At 37.6% G+C, this 16,355-nt stretch overlaps 1 long non-coding RNA gene across 2 annotated transcripts in view; it reads left to right on the top strand.

The window, feature by feature from the left end:
* The window catches only part of LOC138816375 (uncharacterized), a 76,969-nt gene extending 62,630 nt beyond the window's left edge, over nucleotides 1-14,339 (top strand). For both annotated transcript variants that reach the window (XR_011368653.1, XR_011368656.1), the window contains 4 exons: nucleotides 2,841-2,920; nucleotides 5,230-5,350; nucleotides 14,064-14,156; nucleotides 14,272-14,339. This is a non-coding gene — a long non-coding RNA (uncharacterized lncRNA). The remainder of the gene's footprint in view (nucleotides 1-2,840; nucleotides 2,921-5,229; nucleotides 5,351-14,063; nucleotides 14,157-14,271) is intronic.
* The last annotated feature ends 2,016 nt before the right edge of the window (nucleotides 14,340-16,355 follow it).

Here is a 16,355-nt window from a genome sequence, read left to right as displayed (position 1 = left end):
TCTGACCCTGTGTTTCGTATTTATAGCCATCTTGCAAAGTTGACATTTTGTTACTTCAAAGGAAGTTGAAAGAAAGAGAGAGAGAAAGAAAGAAAAAGAAATGACTTGCTCAAGTTCCCAAAGAAATCGTGTTGAGGAGTTTGGGCCTGGGAACACTGGGTTATTTGTATCCCCTATTTGGAATTGTCAATTGACCACTGGTTTTGGAGAAGGGGGTGTGGTGTCTCCCTTGTGATCATCCCTCTTTCACACAGTGTCACCAGAGAATGCTCCCTCTCACCAGCATTTCTGGAGTATCCCCAGCCAGAAAAGGGCTATACAAACATTCCTGCATTTCCATGGTAACTGCCACCTCTGTTCTCATCCCCCACTTCACATTACTCATCTCAAAGTCGTTTTGTAGGCAGGTGTGATTCCAGGTTACTGTCAGGAAAGCACCAAGGGCAAAAACAAGTCAGCAGCAGCAGCTATCAGGCCTGGATGAACAGCTGTCACCACAGAAAGCCCGGGAGCCAGATGCCACAGCCAGGACCATCTCTGGCTGAGGGCAAATGGATGTTACTCCAACAGTCCTTTTCGTACTGCCCAAACAATTAGCCTGGAAGGCTCCCCACCTGTGTACCTTGTGAGTCCAGACAGACAGTTTAATCTCTTCAAGCCTGAGCTCCTCCTCTCCAAAGTGATGATTATGCTAACTGCAAGTGCCTGTTTCATAAGGCAAATGAACAAACTAAAGACAGCAACACACATGAAATATATAAGGCAGGGCCTGGTCCTTAGAAAAGGCTCAAGAAATATTAGATCTTTACAGCCTCTTTTTTTTGTTTTTGGTGTTTATTTTCAATCTCTATGTTCATGAGTCCTAGGATATGTATGCATACTAATAGTTGCTTGGTTTTTTTTTTTTTAATTTTTTCTCCGTAAGGATGGGTTTAACTTTTATTTTCAATGTCCTAGAAAAACATGTGGAGCTGTTTCCCTGTGAAGTTTAATATGCCTGTTTGTTACCCAGTAGAAATAGCACAGAGACATATAGGTAACCTATTTCTATTAAGCATTAAACTAGATCTGCCACAGGAAGAGTAGCTGGGCATGAAACTAATATATCATCTACTGAAACCCAAGTCAGGAGGTCTGCCTTCACTAATCAATACTTACTCTGCATGTACATACAAACACAGGCACCCAGGGAGATTTTTCTGTGGCAAAAAATAAATAACCATGTAGTATCTCTTAGAGAGAACTTAGTGTGTTTATTGAGAAAGTTTTATACAGAGCCATACTGTAATCTCCTTGGCAGTAACATCTTACATCGGTGGTTTTAGGGAACACACAAGACAAATTCCCAACAATGCATAATCAGAGAAGAGTAACAGAGAAATTAAATTCTATCCAAGTGTATTATTTGCATGTGTGGAAATATAGAAGTGAAATTATTTTTATCATTTAGAGAGGATAATGAAATATAAAAGAAAATGAAAAAATACAACTTTCAGGATCACCCTTTTATGGATTAGAAAACTAGCACTCAGAGTAGCAGTAACAGTTGAGCCAAAGCTGAGCCCAGATTGCCACAAAATCCACCCAGACTCTTCATAGCATTTTCCCAAGTTGATAGCCACTACTATTGTAATAGTCAAAGATGAAAGGCACCAAGGCCACTGGTACAGAACTTCCTGCCTTCTAAGATCCTCTAGCTTTGGTCTTAGAGAGGATGAGCTTCTAGAAAATTCTTCTGTTTACTGTGTTTGATAATCATTTTGGAGTTTCTGTGACCCCCAGTTCTGGTCCTGTACTTGCAAGGAAATAGAAACAAAGCCTTGTGCCTTTCCCAAATGTGAGTCCTTACGTTATAAATAAACCAGTTCCCTGCTGACTCCACTCTGGGAGACAGATTGAAAGACGAGAAAGACAGGGTGTGTTAAAAAGATGTAATCATCGATGATTAAAACAACACAAGCAGTTACTCCTTTTTTCCCTAAAAACCTTGATCCTAAGATCCGGTATCTATGTTGAAGCTTCCAAAGAACCTTTCCCATTGCTCTTAAAATACCCATTTGCTCACTGTGGAGACTTGTTGGGGCATGGAAGCAATGGAAATGAGACCTCGCCAGTGTGAAGGGAAGACAGGCAGTGGTTTCGTAGGGCTTTGGTTCTCAAGCAGAAGGGAGACTAAACAAAGAAGAGAGGAATCTGCTCTTCAAACAAAGGGAGAGGCAGATTTCTACCAATTTTGAGAATTCACTAACAAGTGATCCTAATGGTGCCTGAAGTACTGCCTTCCCATCCCAGTCCTACTAGATACCTACAAGCTCATGTGAAGCTAGAGGGTTTAGTTAAATCTTCTCTTGTTGATATTACTTGTGAACCACAACACCTCTGGGTTTGGGTTACTTAGAAAACCTTGCATTCTATTCCATGCAATTAGAATTGTGACTTAGTAGTTTTCTATTCCCTTAAAACTTACCATGTCAGAGTGGATGCAAGCAAAGTCTCCCTGTTAAGACTTGTATATATGTTGAAACAGAGGAAGGAAGGGTGAACAAATGCAGGCACAGTACTCAGAAGACATGTGGAAAATGAGCCATGCAACTTGTGGGCAAGGATGGGCAGGGAGGAACTGGGAGAAAGCTAAGGAAGGGGTGATATTGTCGCAAAAGACTAATGAAACTGTAATCCCTCCATACAATACCTTAATAATAACAATGACTGTATTTTTTAATTCAAAAAAAAAGTGAGATGTGATATGCTATTAAGAAAAAGCTCATGGGAAAAATTAGAAGAATGTTTAGTTAATGCTCCTTCCAAGAGATTGATTCTAGCCTTTCCTATGGTTCCAGGAGTTAAAGTGTGGACTGAAGAAAAACAAGGAACAGATAAGCATGAGTTGGAAAAAGAACACCAACTAACTATGAGAGAAGTGAGCACCAGTATCTGTAGCATTTGAGGACAGTGCTCTGCCCATGTCTCCTTGGATGTACGAGAGAATATTTGAAGGTTCACTAGAGATTTCTTGGAGAGAACATCAGCTTCCTTCCTCTATCTAGCATCTGTTCATCTTTCTCTAATACTTTCCTCTGGGTTCAGGAATGGCATTAACCTACATGTGTTACTTGAGGGAGAATCCAAGGGATTAATAACCTAGCAACAAACTTAATCAACAAGAGATGGGAAATGACTAGTTTTCTGGATCCTCCATTGGCGTTCTACAGTCTTAAAAAAGATTCCCCACATGGCTAGTCAATTGTCTGCCCAACAGCATATCTGTTCCTCATTTTCCATCCTTTATTGGATAACTTGTTTGCACTCCTCTTTTGGCAATTATCTCTCAGATCTTCATTTCAATGCTTATATCCCAATGTCTGTCCTAGTATCTGCTTGTAAAAAATAAAATAGAAAAATATCTTCTTGATGAACTTGAAAGGGTTACATGGTGATCACAATTGTATAGGCTGAGTAAAGGGATTAATAATTACAATACTTTGGCACAGACCCTAAATTGTGAGTTCTAATAAGAATTAATCTAGGCTCATCTTCCTTTTCCCCATGGAGTTTCATTTTCTTCCTTCTCTTGTTCTTCCGCCTGCTTCCCCCCCCCCATCATCCTTTTATAGAACAAAGGAGAATTTTATTTGAAAAAGGGGAAGTTTATTTGCTGTCACAGGTAGATTTATAAACACTCAATACAAATTAAAATTGATGGCCCAAAAATGAAATGATTTCACTACTTATAAAAAGGTAACCCATCTGTATATCACCTTAATTATAACAATAAAAAATTTGGTGGACATAATAATAAGTTAAAGTTGGGGAAAACAAGTTATAGATTTAATACAAAAAAAAAGTTAGCTGCTCTACCCAGAACCCACTTTCATTGGGTACTGACTCTAATGCACATAAACAAATTTAACCGAGCAAAATTTTTAAGTGATAAATAAGTACTATAATGCTCTACAAACTGTATGGAATACAAAAGCAGACTGATATTTTCCAAATCTAACAAAAAGCATGGACCTCTTTGAAATACAATTTCAGGCAAAAGTCAACAGATAGCACCCATATTTGTAAAGAAAGCCTTATTGGAATATAGTCATAATTACAATTTACCTATTGTGTTTGTGGCTACTTTTGTACTTCAGAGTTATGTTGTTATGATAGATACAATATATCACATAAAGCCTGAAATATTTATGATCTATTCTTTTACAGAGTAAGTTTGCTGAGTCTAGGTCAAAGGCATTGCTTTGATGAAAACATGTGTTTAGGTCTGAGCAAAGTGGTGAATGTTTGTAATATTAGCTATTAAGGAGGCTTAGGTAGGAATATCCAATTATGATGCCAGGCTTGGGTATCATAAGCCTAAGATCTTACCCCAAAACTAAATTTAAACCCCAAAAAGGCTGAAGACAGGTTCAAGTGGTCGAATGATTATCTAGCAAGCACAAGGCCCTGAGTTCAAATACCTGTACTGTCATTGAAAATGCATTTAGTACAAAAGAAGACAGCATAAATATAAACATATGATATATAAATGCACACATATAGTTTTCTTAACATCTCACAGTATGAATAATGTGTGTTGTTCAATAGGTTCCCAGTTGATTTTTTTTTGTTTTGTTTCTCCTTTGCCTTTGGTTCAAAGAATATTTCAGTGTGCAATAGAGCAGACATCCAAAAACAAAACCAAACTCAGCCTTGCCATGTTTAATTACAAAAGGGCTATAAAAATTCACATTAGAAATATAAGATATGATCAGGCAAAATTGTTGACCAGTGGGTAGTCACCCACCCTCATGTCCCTTCTGCCGGGCAAATTAAATCTATTCCAAGTGTCTCCCAGCCCTTAACGGTTCTATATATAACAAACATGATCCTTTTTTAAAAAAACAACCTAAATTATACATAATGCATGCTCATATTCTTAAACTGATCTGTTAGAGACGCTATAAAAAGATTGCATATATTTCAAGTTTTCCCAAAATGTCTCTTTTTCCAACACCAACTATTTTTTCCCCCTCTCCTACAGAGCACCCAAAATTCTGGAGATTTTTCTAAAAAAGCAAAACAAAACAAGGTCTGAACATGTTATTCTCCTGCCTGAGAACTCCTAACAATTATCTTTTCTTTGAGGTGGGATGTGGTGGGGAGAGGGGGTGCCTAGGACTATGCTCAATACTTTGATTCTCCATGGTGGTTTAACTTTTCCATCTCCTGTCCTGACAATGATAGGTCCACATTGTGACCCTTCTACACAGTGCCACCATTCTCCACCCTACCATTCTCCGGACCATCATCACCAGGTTGTGTTCCTATTGCTCGCTCATCCTAGGACATGCTAAATTTCTCCCAGGTAAGTTTTGGTGCTTGTTTTCCTCCTACTCTGGGAGCCTTCCTGGTTAAAATTACTCTCTATTCCATTTTTCCTTCATTTTATTAATAGTTCTTCATGTACCCAGTGGTCAAAGCCTCAGATCTAGAGTCATCCTACTATATTTCTCTCTATAGTCCTTCCTCTCCAATCCATCTCCCAGCTCTGTGTAACACTCAGCATATACACAGAGTCTGTCATGCTGGTTGTAGGTCATTATTATGTGACTGTTGGTCCTCCAAATCATCCTAACATTCCCTTCATTAGGATAACTATTTTTGTCAGTCCTGGGGCTTGAACTCAAGGACCTGGGTGCTGTCCCTGAGCTTCTTTGTGCTCAAGGCTAGCGCTCTACCATTTGGGCCACAGATTCACTTCTGACTTTTTCTGAGTAGGTGATTTGAGATGAGAGTCTCACAGACTTTCCTGCCCAGGCTAGCTTCAAACCATGATCCTCAGATCTCAGTTTGCTCAGTAGATAGGATTACAGGCATGAAATTGGTGCAATCATTTTTATTATTCTTTTTTAAACATTCTTAAAGCTTTTCTTGAAATTTGCCATGAAATTCAGATACTACACAATGTCTTCAAAGTAAGCCATGATCTGAGCCTGATATCTATGTCATCTCAATAATTTCTTACGCTCAGTGCCAGCCAACATCACACAATTTATGATTATTTCCACCACATCTGGGATACTCTTTTTCATTTATGCTGCTTGCGTGTCCTTTTATCCACTACACAACGAAAGTCAAATATTTTGAGATGAATTCCATACCATAGCCATAGCATCTGGTTTCCTTTATTCACAGCGTTACTGCCATTTGCTATCACCTATTTATGCAGTAAGTCTAGAATGTTTGTCTTCCCTACATTCTGTGAGCTGTAAATTAACAGATCATGTCATCTTATTCAGCATCCTATACTGAGTGCTTCTCAGTACTTTGTATACAATTGTCCCTTATTCAATATTTGTTCAAAGAAGTGAATGAAAATGAATAATTGAATGAACGAATGAAATATGTATGCCATTCCACATACATCACATTCTTGAACTCAATTTAGTGTACTTGCTACAGTTCAAAGAGTATTCCTTGTATAATGTGTACATCTATTCCTGACCTTAAACATAATGACTATAATGGGAAATCTGCATTAATTATTTACCATGGTAGCTTTCACAGGTCCTGGGAATTGGACCCTCAACAACAGGAATATGATGATGGCTTACTCATTTGATTAGAGTATAGTTTCCTTGAAGATACCTAATCAAAACACATATAGCTTTGACTAACCATTGTATGGCACATAGTAGATGTTAAATAAAAGCTTAATGAGCACATGAGTGGACATGAGCCCTTATCTCAGGCTCTGCTGCTATAAAACAATTTATGTAATAATTTTGGGGTCCAAAATTGCATAAAATTATAATTATTTGTATACACAATATATACACAATAATTATACACAAGTTGATGCGTTAGCACATAATTTTATTTAAATTTACAGTAATTTGAGCCACAATTACACTCAGTCCTTTAGTTTGCCTATTTATATGATTCATGCAGCACAAATTCTTCCATTTGTTTCATGTACTGACTCTCCTTCATGGTGTCCTAGTTCCCTGTGTGAGGCAAAGTTTTTACTGAGAAGTTGTCCTAGTAAAAAATATGTTGTAGTCTGTGTTGTGTATTATAGAAGCATTTTCTATAGATCTCACAAGTGTAAGGTCTATTCCATAGTATTAGATTTTCTTATTGGGAGTTTTAACTCTCCAAGGTAATGTCTGTTTAAGCCATCATGGCAAAAAAGGTCTTTCATGGGGTCAATGCACAGTGCTGCCTGAACTCAGAAGACAGGCATTGGCTATAGTTCAAGAGGATGAGATCCTAGGAAGTCTTCCTGGGTGAGAGGCAGTGTGAACTGAGTCTTGTTTCAATAGAGAATACTTCAGACTTATAGTAACTGATTGCATGTGGTTAACACAATAGAATGTAACACTCACATATTCTCCAATTAGATTTAACTAATGTCAATATTTTTAGAGATGCTTCCATATTTGCCCAGAATTAAATATTATCAGTCTAGCAGAAAAACTTCTCGGGCATTTTCAATTTTAAATTCTTTCTTCTATCTTCCAAAACTACCCTCAGGCTGGTGGTGATATTAGCTCTTCTCAATCCCATCATGATTCTGGGTTCATAAATATCCACAAGCCACACTTAATATGGTTTCCTGTCTTAGAAAAGACGCATAGGTGACGACCATACATTAAACTCTGTGAGCTTTCTCTTTTAATCTGCATATATGTTTTTGTGATCTACCGATGCTAATGCATACAAATGGAGGCATTCATTTCCACTGTGAAGAGACATCCCATTACAGTGCCTTATCTTAGTTTAATTTTGCATCCTCTCCTCCCTTCTTCTAGAGATTTATAACGCTCTCTTCATTCCTCCTTTTTAAATTGGAAATTATACATTCCATTTGTATTAATTTAGAGAAGAATCTTCAACTTTCACATGCATGCTGTATTTAATAAGGTTGAAAATCCATCAGAATTTCTGGTTTCTCTGTGAATGCACTTGGGTGCCACAGGACATCCTATGAAATTCCTTCTGCTGTCTTCCATGAAATTGGCAAGTATCCTAGTACCATATCTTTCAAACTTTCCCTTTATTGTATGTGCATGAGCATATAGACATAGTTTGCATGTATATATTAGAACTTCGTACTTACTTAGTTCTATCAATCAGATTTAGTATGATGGCTCATATTGCTTCTTATCACCCATATGTTTCTCTGGTTGTTTTATTTCCCTTTTACTCCAGTCCACCTTTTCATAGTTCTTTTGCATAGAGCAATATACATAAACTAGTCTTTAAAAAAACCTGTGTGAAAGAGCTTTTGTTTTAATCTTACTTCCAAATGGTACAATCGTTTGGGGATAAGATGCTAGCTTGGTAGTTGTCAGGCAAATAATCCTCCTTCTGCTGATGATCTCCATGCCCTTTTCGTGCGGCTTTTAGGAATTTTTCTTTGATATGCTATCATATTGATTTAAGATTTCTTAGGTAGGAGCTTTGTTTTATTTGTTTTGCCCAAGACTGTGAGTGTTGTTTTGACTCATTTTTAAAACTGTGGGGAAAATAGCTTATTTTCTTATGAATATCACTCTGTTCTAGATTTACATTCTATTATATCCAGGCTGGATATTCATCGTCTATCTCTAGGCATAATTTTATCTTTCATCTCCTTATATCCTTAGAGATATGTTCTAGTTCACTAATTCTCTTCACGCCAGCCACCTCAATCATTTATTCATAATCCTTAATGTCTACACCAACATTAATTTTGAGAATTTCTGTTTAATTATATCTAAGAGATACTTCTTAGATATTCATTTGTTCTCATATTATACATTTCACCTATATTAATCCCTTCTTGTCATTTTAAACCTACTCACTTTAAAATATCTTTTAGCTCATATAATTATCTGATTCGTGCAGCACGGATTCTTCCATTTGCTTTGTATACTAACTCTCTTTCATTGTGGAGCATAACTTTTTAATCTTAATAAGGGTTTATTGCTGTGTTCTTTATTCTGTATTACAAAAGCATCTTATAGATCTCACAAATGTGAGGCCTGTTCTTAATATTAATGCTTCCTCTTGGAGTCTTTACATTTCAAAAATGATGTCAAGTTGAATTCCATTTTGTTTTGTTTGCTTTGGCCAAATATAGAATTATGATTTCTCACTTACAGCTCTAAGAGTGGGGACTTGTGTGTGGTACCCAACTTAGATGTGGAGTCACTGTCTTTCTCCAGATTCTAGTTCCAAGGCAAGCCTGACCCCCTATCCATATATAACACCTTTCCAGATGAGTCTCTATAGGTTTCAACTCCAGGTCCCTTTCAACGCTGGCTTCACAATTCTTTCTTTCTCTGTTTCAAGGTTGGCTGCGTACTGTTTGCTTTTTATCTAGCATTATTATGCCCGTAGAGTAGGAGGTGAGACACGTGTTTTTTTTTTTTTTCACATATGGTCAGGCCTTCCATTTTGTGGATCTGAGCTAGACCTCAAAACATGTTTGAGTTCATCAGATTTTTTTATTTAGGAAAAATGTAAAGGAAGGAAGGCTAGATCAAGCAGAAAAAGTAGCATAAGGAGAAACATCACATCTTGAGCTGCTTCTTGGTGATTTAGTGTAGGAGGAGGCTGGCACTCCTGGCTGCTTCTATGCTGACTGATTCACAGAGCCAGCATAACGGGTCACCAGAAGGACAGGCAGTTAGTGACAGTGTGACAAACACACCAGCCTGGGTCAAAGCCAAAGATCTATGTCAGCCAGGACTCCAGCAATATGGAGGTTGTAAGAAGGGGCAAAGATAGTGTGAAATAAGAGCCTGCACGTGTCTTTTCTGAGTAACTCTCAAAAGATGCTGGGCTTAGGGAAGGCTGGATTGGGCCACTCTGGCCAAAGCTATCCTATGGCCAAAGAAACTACACATCAGCCATCGGCTGTGTGGTTTGATGTGCAATACCTGTGTGAACTGTGTGTGTTTATGTGCCAGGTTCCTGGCAGATGTGTCTTTGTTATCCTCACAGTGGCTTTTCAAGGAGGAGGTAGGTGGTGGAAAACTTGCCTCTGCCACATGTGATGACTGGGTTCCAAGGCAAGAGTAGTTTGAGTCGGGAGTACTGGAGAAGGTGGAAAAGGAAAGACCGGAGGTGTGTTGGAGCAGCATGTTTTTCTCACAATCCTTGACAAAGGTGAGTCAAGACCTTGAATTCCACCAGGAAGATAGGGAGGTTCCCTTTCTGCCTCTGGGCAGAACCTACCTGGAAGAGACAGACTCAGGCAATGGCTTCATGCTAGGTTCTGGACCCCCCCCACACCCCCCCCCCCGGGGCTTAGACAGCAGGACTCACTTTCGGGGTCAAAGTAAGAGCCAGTTAAGTAGGAAGAGCTAAATTTCATCCAAAGCCTAATTACAACAGAGTTCCTTCCACTCATCTTAAAAATTAAAACAACTCCTCCCTCATTTGGGGGGTGACACTTTTCAAAAAGGAATGTACTCAATACCTGACTTAGGTAACTGTAACTCCTCTGTACATCATCTTCACAATAAAAATAAAAATTAAAAAAAATTACAAGTGAAGACATGGGGAAGTTTTTGTAGGTTTTTACTCGTAAAAATATGAAATTGAGATCACATAAAGCTTGCTGGTTAACTATTATAGAGTATGGAATCCAATGGCTTTCAAGCATATTTAAGATCTTGTATAATTATCATCCTTATCTAACATTTTCTTGAACCCCAAGGAAAATCTGATGTCTACTATAGAGTCACCATTCCTCTAGCCTTGGACAATATGAATATCTTTTCTGTAAAAATGGACTCATCCTAGATATTTCAAATAAACGGAAACATTTTAATGAGTGTTTTGCTCCATTCAGCATAATGTTTTAAAGATTTTCTTTGTTTCAGCATTCGTTCATACTTTATTCCTTCTTATGGTTGAATAATATTTCATTGTATAGATTCTCTATAATTTGTTCATGCATTCATCAGTTAATTGACACTTAGATTTTCCATTCTTAACTGTTGTGTAAATAATGCTGTTCTGTAAGATTTAGTCTAAGCATATCTTTTCAATTAAAGAATTTTAGCTGGAAAATATTCCTTTTCTTTATCCATCTACACCCCTAATATGCTTTACACAACAGACTTAAGGGAATAGGGTAATTTGATCCTTTTATTTAATTATTTATTATATTGTATTATATTTCCTAAGTAATTCTTTTTGCTGGGTGCCAGTAGCTCATGTAATCCTAATTATTCCAAATACTGAGATCTAGACAATCACAATTTGAGGACGGTCAGGGTAGTAAAGTTCAGGAGATACCAACTCCAAAAATGATCAGCTTCTGGGTGGGGAATATTTCATGTGTTAGAATGGTCAATTGAGCAAGCAAGTCATGCAAATATGATAGCCCAAGTTCAAACCCCAGTACTGTTAAAAATAATAGTAATATGAGTAATAATAATAATAATAATAACAAAGTTTCTTAAGTTGCAATATGGGTAGTATTAGAGATTTGTAGTGATGTTCCACTGAGCAGAAAAAGAACAAAGGATAAACATGCTACAACTCCGAAAAAAATTATTTAGAGATTAAAAGAGGAGAAAAGAATGTTTTATATTAGATATAAGCAATATCTAATATTAATTCTCAGATATTTGTTTTTATCACCTTTGAAATTAATGTTCATTTTGCAAACAATGCTGGGCAACAGTTTAATTTACAATGTTTCTTTCACGTGGTAAAAGATAAAACAATAATGTTTTCCTTCAAATTCTTACACAAATACAGTTTTTATCCTATTCACAATTTTAGTCGAATTTCTTGAAATATACAGCAACATGTGTTTAGCTTTCTTTTAGTTTCTATCCAGAATAAATGAGTGACCCAAAAACAATTTACGTAACATTCCAAGATACAAATGGAAAACTTCAGCCTTGTCCATGATTGACTAGTGTTTCTGGGGTTTGTTGACTTCTCCCTGTCCCATGGTGCTGTGGGATACAGTGAAACACTTTATTCTAGAATCTTAAAGCCCAGTGTAGATGCTTTGGCATGGCCCACTCCATTGTACTTACCTATGCTTGTTGTGACTTCCTGTTGCCACCTTCACCAAAGAACCTGGTAATATACATAACCAAAACATAGCTCCAGTTTTGAGTAACTATACACATAATTATCTTCCTTCAGTGCATTCTGGACATTTTCAAGGTGAAGGTTATTTTAATTGCCAAAAAAGTGTGTGTATTGGGGGGGGGGAACAGTTGGAGGGAAAGAATTATTAGGAATACCCAATTGTGTAAGTTCACGATGACTGTGTTTCTGATATTACCATCCTAGAAGAGTTAATGAATTTTTATAAAATTTAAATTTTAGCAGATGTTAAATAATGACCATTAGGAATCCTTGGCTCATTTTTCCGACTCAGTCCAGATTCAGCTGGACTTCTCTGTTCATTCATCTTTTCTCACCTGCAAAGTGAGACCTTGCCTTCATGATTTCTAGCTGTTCCCCATTGCTGATTTCTTACAACTTGGCTCTTTTGAAAAAGTTTTGATTCAAACGAGATGCTGTGTCTTTTGTTCATAAAATAACTTGGGAATCATTTGAATAGCTGTGAGAGTAAAGTCACTTGCCAGACCCATAGAGAAAAATAAATAAATAAAAGGACACACTCCATAGTTTCGCTGAAGAAAATTAGCTCTGCATTATCAAAGCGTTGTATTCACTGAGAGAAGATTGGTTCAAAGGTGAGAAGGATAAGTTGGCAGAATGTTGCTGAAAGATAATCATCTTTAGTACCGCCATTCATGTGATGGTTTTTGGTGTGGTTTTTTGTTGTTGTTTTTCACAGCAATTTGTTGACAAAGTAATTTCCAAGGAAAAAACGAAATTTTCACAAATCTATGAGAAACACCAACATAATTTAACGTTAAGTCTAAACCAGAATGCTTAATATTTTAATGACTTTAGGGGTATGTTTGTAACTGCACAAGGAGATGCACAGTGACTAAGACCCACTTAAATGCTTCTTCATCTTTGTAATTAAAATTCCAGAAAGAGTATAAGGGATTCTCTTTGAGAACTAAAGATTTTTTCACATATGAGACTCTTCCTTTCAAAATGCATTTTGCTTTAGGAGAGAAGCACAGCTATAAGAAAGATAGGATCTTTGGGTCACTCATTCATTCTGGATAGAAACTAAAAGAAAGCTAAACACATGTTGAGGTATACTTCAAGAAATTCGACTAAAATTGTGAGTAGAATCAAACCTTATTTGTGTAAGAATGGAAGGAAATGAGATTGTGTACCTAGTGAAAAGAATATATATATATATATATATATATATATATATATATATATGAGTGATTAAGATAGAATAGAAACCGTTTAGAGGGGCTAAAGAAAGTAAATATATGATACATTATGTGAAAATATGTAAATATATGAGATACATTATGTAAAAAATATGTACATATGTAAGATTTATTATATTAAAGCAAGATTGGTCACAGCAACAAGAAGACAATAGCTATTAGCACACAATGAAATGGAACATTTGTGATATCATGATAGCTAATTTGGTCCAGGAAATTACAATGTACTTTGGGATGATATCAACTGTCCAAGATAGGCATTCATGCTAAAGCTGCTCATTCTCAGTCATTAGCACTCATTAATTTTAGTAGCTAAGAGAATTCCATGACCCTTTTTAGCATAAGTTTCTAATGGCCCTCAATCTATGACTAGAAAGAAAACTCTTAGCTATCCTCCTGGTAAAGAATACAAGCTCTGACATTATTCAGGGTCCTATGATTCAAAGCTACCCAACTTAAGAAACAACAGTAAAACAAAGTTCAGCTTGCCTCTTTCCAGTAGTTTCTTAGTCCTACCAATTAGGAATCATAGGTCACTTGTTTTCAGAGGGTTTACATGTCCCTCCTGAGTCCTAGACCTCTCCACAGGTTGTAGCCAATCCATTGAAAACTCTGAATCATTCCCCACACACTAGTTGGAGGGAAACTGCTGGCTACGGTACCTGCAGTGTTCAGATCAGCTGAGCTCATTCCTTGTGCTGCAACTCAGGCAAAAGTGTTCTCTTTCAGGATAGATGAGCCTCTTGCCGGCAATTGTTGGAATGGAGTGTTCATTCAAACACCCTGGGCTACTTACCAGCTCCGAACAGAGAAATTGTGCAGGTAATTTCTACCCACCATCCAATCTGTTGCTTGCCCACCTTCACCCCAGTTCTCATTTGGTCCTTCCCAAGATAGATGTGACATTATAAACACCTCTTTACGATCTCTAATATAGCAGGTGAGGCTAGAGACTTCCATATCAATAAGAGTCCTAATGAAGAACCAAAATAAGCTACCTGTCACAGAAGTTATGTCATCCTTTCAGAAAATTAAAGTGGTACACTGTCCCTCATGTGGTCTATTTTTTCTTTAGTCACGACTTCATTCTTTCTGCCTGCCCCAAAGCCTCTCTCCCTATGTGGATGGGTTCTTGTAGGGTATTTCAGCAGATTTAAGTTTGATTACAAAATGGAGTAACTGTCTGTTGAGTCATTAGTGGAATCTATACCAAGCAGTAAACCAAAGAGCCGTGTAGAAGTTCTAGCTTCCTCTCTACATCTCTACCAGGAACCTGTCATTTTAGGAATCTATCCCAGGCCAACATTTAATAATGATGTTGTAAGGATAGAAAATGTGAGCTTTGGATGGGGTAATTCAACTCTTATAGTGGTGGCTGCTGCAGATTCATAAGTGAAGGGAAAGCTTGTTGTTCCAAAATATGTCCTAATCTAGTGTAGAAGCCAACAAATACTTTCTGAAAAGGGATGGATGATAAAGATGTTGGAATTTACAAGACAGACAGTCTCTGTTGCAGCTGTTTAATTCCACTGTTGTAGCTTAAGAATACCCTTTGACAAATTATAAACAAATGTCTATGGCTGTGTTCCAATAAAACTTTATTCATAACAAATAAGTGGTAAGCCAGATTTGACCATCACAATGCCATTTACCAGTCCTGAAGGCAGTGGGGAAGACAAACACATGGCCAAGTTGATGCAGTGTTTACCAATGAAGGTTGGGTTAGAAGGAAAGTAACCAAAGGAGATAAGAGGAAGCCTTCTTGGAAAAGAAGAGCTTTGAGCCATGATTTGAAGGAAAGATAGCTGTGTAATCATATGCTTGCCTCTTTTTCATTCTCCACAATAATCTTCTCAAGTTGATAGATTATCTATGATTACACTGACAGGTTTTGATGTCCTTGGACATTGTAACTTCATCTCAGCCATTTGTATAACTCCAAGGTCAAGTTTAGTTCTTGCACATGTTCAGGGCTGAATGCATTGTTATTGGATTAAAGAGTATACAACCTTTTGCCCACTAGTGATGATCCCTCTATTATCCTAGAAGATGTAATCCCTGGTCCACTCTGAGCTACAACTAGGGAAACAATTTCTATCAGTGTCAGAGTCTTTATAACTAATAAGCTGTCTCATCCCATTTTAAAGCCGGGCAGACATTGGCATCATGTTTTGCTGTTTACTAGCTCTGACCTTGGACAAGACACATAACCTTTGTATGCCTCAGTCTCTGCTAAGAACTGACTAGTGGTAGTATTTAACCTCTAGGCTGCTGTAATGATCAAGTGAATGCAGTATGTAGAAAGGGTCCTAGCACAGAGCAACTACACAGTGAATGCTGGCTACTATTAATGAGGCAAAAACTGGGGCTCATCTCTTCATAAGAATGGTGCACCTCCTAGTCTAGAGGAAGAGGGGAATAAAGGAGCTGCGGGTAGCTGCCGACACACATTTGAAAATTCTAACCAACTTCCTCACTCCAGCTTTGTTTGTTTGTTGTTTTAATCTCTCTGCCCTCAGCGGCTGCAGAAGGAGAGGAGTTGATTGGCAGCTTAACTGTTTAAAATCAATATACGAAGCACTTGGAGATTAAAGCAATTTAAGCAAGGTACTGGCTGGGGTTGGGAGCTCAAACCTCTCTTGAAGGAAACAAGCAAAGAAGATGAAGAAATTGGGTCAGAAATGAAACGGTGCGAAACCATGTGCGTGGAGGTGAAATTACAACAATAGAACAGCACGGCTTTTTCTTCAAAGATCATTTCTTTTTATAAAAAATATAAAAATAAGACCCAGAGCCCTAATCTCAAAATTGCTCCAGCCTCGCACCGATTGTTCTGCTGACTTAAACACACTTGCTCTCCCCTCTCCCCAACATCATGCCCCTGCCCACCCGTGCACTCACCTTCCCCTTCTTTAATCTCTGCAGGAAACGTCCTTGCGAGGTAGAATGGGAGAGATTATTACATCTCAGCTTTGTGACTGTTGCTGCACAAAATGAAATCCCACTGGAATGGAGCCTTAG

Source organism: Dipodomys merriami, unplaced genomic scaffold (genome assembly GCF_024711535.1).
Source record: "Dipodomys merriami isolate MVZ:Mamm:240054 unplaced genomic scaffold, mDipMer1.0.p SCAF_11, whole genome shotgun sequence".
Lineage (NCBI taxonomy): Eukaryota > Metazoa > Chordata > Mammalia > Rodentia > Heteromyidae > Dipodomys > Dipodomys merriami.
Note: the sequence above shows the minus strand (reverse complement) of the source record. Positions and strands in the feature narration are given on the sequence as shown.